Here is a 4089-nt window from a genome sequence, read left to right as displayed (position 1 = left end):
TTTTTGTATTTTTAGTAGAGACGGGGTTTCACTGTGTTAGCCAGGGTGGTCTCGATCTCCTGACCTCATGATCTTCCCGGCTCGGCCTCCCAAAGTGCTAGAATTACAGGCGTGAGCCACTGCATCCAGCCAATTTTTTGTATTTTTAGTAGAGATGAGGTTTCACCATGTGGCCAGGCTGCTCTCGAACTCCTGACCTCAGATGATTCCCCCACCTTGGCCTCCCAAAGTGCTAGGATTACAGGCGTGAGCCACCACGCCTGGTCCACTTTTGTTTTTCTTTTCTTTTTTTTTTTTTTTTTGTAGAAACATAAGCTGTTACAATCTGCTTGTGGGACAATTTGGCAGCAGTTAAAATTTTTTTTTTTTTTTTTTGAGACAGGGTCTCACTCTGCTGCACAGGCTGGAGTGCAGTGGCACGATCTCAGATAACTGAAAGCTTCGCCTCCCAGGTTCAAGCGATTTTCCTGCCTCAGCCTCCCAAGTAGCTGGGATTACACGTGTGTTGCCACCACATCCAGCTAATTTTTGTATTTTTAGTAGAGACAGTTTCACCATGTTGGCCAGGCTGGTCTCGAACTTCTTACCTCAGGTAATCCACCCCCCTCGGCCTCCCAAAGTGCTGAGATTACAGGCATAAGCCACCACGCCCAGCCAAAAATATCCACACTTTTTTTTTTTTGAGACGAGTCTTGCTCTATGGCGCAGGCTAGATTGCAATGGCGAGATCTCGGCTCACTGCAACCTCCGCCTCCTGGGTTCAAGCGATTCTCCTGCCTCAGCCTCTGGAGTAGCTGGGATTACAGGTGTTTGCCAACACGCCCAGCTAATTTTTTTTTTTTGTATTTTTTTTCAGTAGAGACGAGGTTTCGCCATGTTGGCCAGGCTAGTCTTGAACTCCTGGACCCCAGGTGATCCACCTGCCTCAGCCTCCCCTAGTGCTGGGATTACAGGCGTGTGCCACCGCGCCCGGCATGGAACCTGGTTTTATCTTGAAATGTTGCAAATGGTTATAAAGATACAGTATTTCCAAATTCATATCAACATCTTATGGTAACGGCTAGCTCCTACTTGTCATATGACTGCCCCGGTTCAAGAGTCAGATGCAGCCTCTACAGCAGGAAGCAAATGACTTCCTTCTAGAGGCTCATTTCTTTTTCTTCCCCCCACCCTTTTTTTTTTTTTTTGAGACGGAGTTTCGCTCTTCTTGCCCAGTCTGGAGTGCAATCACGCGATCTCGACTCATTGTAACCTCCGCCTCCCGGGTTCAAGTGATTCTCCTGCCTCAGCCTCCGCAGTAGCTGAGATTACAGGTATGCGGCCACCACGGGTAATTTTGTATTTTTAGTAGAGACGGGGTGTCTCCATGTTGGCCAGGCTGGTCTCGAACTCGCGACCTCAGGTGATACACCTGCCTCGGCCTTCCAAAATGCTGAGATTACAGGCGTGAGCCACCGCACCTGGCCTTTTTTTTTTTTTTTTTCTGTAGCCCAGACTAGAGCACTGTGACGTGATCACGGTTTACTGCAGCATCGAACTTCTGGGCTCAAGCGATCTTCCTGTCTCAGCCTCCCGAGTAGCTGGGACCACAGGTGCGCATTGCTGCTTCCCTAATTTTTAACTTTTTTTTTTTTTTTTTTTTAAGCAATGGGCTCTCACCACTGTGCCCTGGCTGGTCTGCAACTTCCGGGCTCAAGAGATCCTCCCGCCCCGCCTCTCAAAGTGCTGGGAAGGCCCTTTCCAAACTTAAGTAGAGATAAGTTGAAAGGTAACCAAAGAAAAAGTTTTCTTTGAATACCGAGATAAATTAGGGAAATCGCCAGAGAATGTGGTGCTGGGGGAACACTACTAAATTACACCACACAGACCGGAGCGATGCTGGTTGAAAGGGCAACCGGACGGCTTAAAAGCGGGGCGGGGAAACGGGAAAAGCCAGTAGAGTGACTCGGAGGCTCTGGGTGAAGAGTCAGGGATACGCAGGCTTCGAAACCCGCCCGGCCGCTCCACCCAGGGCGAAAGTCCAGCGAAGGGCGGCAACAAATCTCAGGGAGCAACTCCCGGCGTCACAGAGGCAGTACTGGGAGCAGGTTATGGAAGAATCCGGAACCAAGGCACTGGGCGCGGTGAGGCCATGAGCCCAGAGTCCGAGAACCAGCAGCCATTGCTGGCCTCACCTCGCCCAGAACGAAATTAAGGGCACGCCCCAACAGCTGACTCAGTCGGCGTGTCGCGTCTGCCATCGTCTCCCGTGCCTCCGCCACGGGAAGTAGTCCCCAGCCGCGCCAACTCCAAAGGAAACCAAGGGAAGGTGCCCCGAGTCAGCGCGTGGGTCCCGGCAGCGGCGATCGCGCAGCCAATCCCTAGGAAGGAGGGCGTGGCTATCTCGGCGCCGTGGATCCCTCCGCTCGTGCTTGCTGCTCTGAGGCCGAGGAGCCGCCATTTTGGATGCTGAACCCGGATTCTGAAGTCGGTGTTTGCTGCATTCACGGCAGGATTCGGTTAGGTGAGTGTGGCATCCTCGGCGTCAGAGGTCTCCTCTTCCTCTTCCCTTTGCGCTCCGGATTTAGCGGTCTCTAACTAGCGCTAGGGCCCGGGATTCAAACGATTTCGGAGGGGGCAGCTGAGGAGAAAGGGAAGGATCGTGGGAGTGGGGGTCAGACCGGGGGTCAGGCCCTGGAGGGCCCGCGGCGTAGGAGGCTGCCCATGCCTGGGTGGGGGGGGCGTGGCAGGTCCGCGAGCGGCTCGGAGGCCGCTAGTCCTGGATACCGAAGCCGCTTAACTTTCCGTAGTACTCTTGCCCCGAGGTGTATCTTCCCTGGGGCAGAAACACCGCGGCCTCGGCGAGGGCTCCTCGGCGACACCCCTACCCCGTCTTTTCTGGCCTGGAGAGACTTCGGGAAGGTCGGGGCCTCCAGTGCTGCGAGACGCAGATGCCCCTGAATCCCGGACGCTTCCAGTGGGCGGGGTGGCCTCCTGGGTTTGTTCCTGGGCTGGGGGGCCGGACTTGGGTCCACTTTGGCCGGAGAAAATTACATTTTCTTTCATTGAAGCAAGGAGCGGCCTCTGCCCGCTTTCTCGGATCCCTGCTTGTGTGGTGAGAGATCTTGGGAGGATCCTTGCGCCTCTCCTCTTTGTTTTTGTCGGCGCTCCTCTTCCGGGGTGCTGGAGGTGAGCTCTTGGAACTCAACAGCGTAAACTTTGAGGAGGGTCGGGACTCAGGAGCTGTAGGTTTAATTACAATAGACACAGTAGCTTCACTCTCTGTCGTAGTAAACTTAAAGTCTGGTCTTAAACAGATCTTTAGGGGAAACTTGAATTTTAAAATTATATGTAATATTTTAACTATTATGGAAAATTTCAAGCAGACAGGAGTACAATGAATCCTCTCATCCAGCTTCAAACACGATCAACTCTTGCTTTATCTTGTTTTATCTATACCCCTCCTATGTCTGTATTTTCTAATTTAACAAAATAATAGTTGAAATATATATGTATATATTTCCCTTTCCTTTCCCAGTAGAAGCCTTTTGGCTTTTGTACCTACAAGTCAATAGTTTGTGGGAAATTTGCTTCCTAAGAACTTCTGGGATAGGAGGACTTGATAATAGTCATTAGAAGATAAAAGTGGCCAGATGTGGTGGCTCAGCCCTGTAATCCCAGCACTTGGGGAGGGCTAGATGGGAGGATCACTTGAGCTTAGGAGTTGGAGACCAGCGTGGGCAACATAGCAAAACCCCTACAAAAGTAAAAAAATAGCCAGGCGTTGAGGCCCGGATCTATAGTTTGGGAGGCTGAGGTAGGAAGATTGCTTGAGCCTGGGAGGTGGAGGCTACAGTGAGTCGGTAATTGCGCCATTGCATTCCAGTCTGGAGGACAGAGTGAGACCTTGACTTTAAAAAAAAAAAAAAAAAGAAAGAAATTAAAACACTTCCTTTGTTTTGTTTTGTTTTGTTTTGTTTTGGAGACGGGGGGTTCTCACTTTATTTCCCAGGCTGGAGTGCAGCAGTGCACTCCCTGCAGCCTTGATCTCCAGGACTCAAGTGATCCTCCCGCCTCAGTCTCGGGAGTAGTAGCTGACACTACAGCCCC

The 4089-nt window shown here is 51.5% G+C and overlaps 2 protein-coding genes across 7 annotated transcripts in view; one reads left to right on the top strand and one right to left on the bottom strand.

Annotated features, from left to right (window-relative positions):
• Nucleotides 1-2245, bottom strand: part of ZNF821 (zinc finger protein 821) — a 34808-nt gene extending 32563 nt beyond the window's left edge. The window contains exon 1 of the mRNA XM_011976726.1: nucleotides 1799-2245. The gene's annotated coding sequence lies outside the window, so the exon portion shown is untranslated. The remainder of the gene's footprint in view (nucleotides 1-1798) is intronic.
• Nucleotides 1-4089, top strand: part of IST1 (increased sodium tolerance 1 homolog (yeast)) — a 90218-nt gene that overhangs the window by 46174 nt on the left and 39955 nt on the right. For 3 of the 6 annotated variants that reach the window (XM_011976733.1, XM_011976732.1, XM_011976729.1), the window contains exon 1: nucleotides 2294-2503. The exons of 1 other annotated variant lie outside the window; for it this stretch is intronic. The gene's annotated coding sequence lies outside the window, so the exon portion shown is untranslated. Of the gene's footprint in view, nucleotides 1-2293; nucleotides 2504-4089 lie in introns of those variants that run through there. 2 more of the 6 variants (XM_011976735.1, XM_011976734.1) reach the window with 1 other exon arrangement.

Source organism: Mandrillus leucophaeus, unplaced genomic scaffold (genome assembly GCF_000951045.1).
Source record: "Mandrillus leucophaeus isolate KB7577 unplaced genomic scaffold, Mleu.le_1.0 Scaffold17, whole genome shotgun sequence".
Lineage (NCBI taxonomy): Eukaryota > Metazoa > Chordata > Mammalia > Primates > Cercopithecidae > Mandrillus > Mandrillus leucophaeus.
This window is presented reverse-complemented; position numbering and strand designations above follow the sequence as displayed.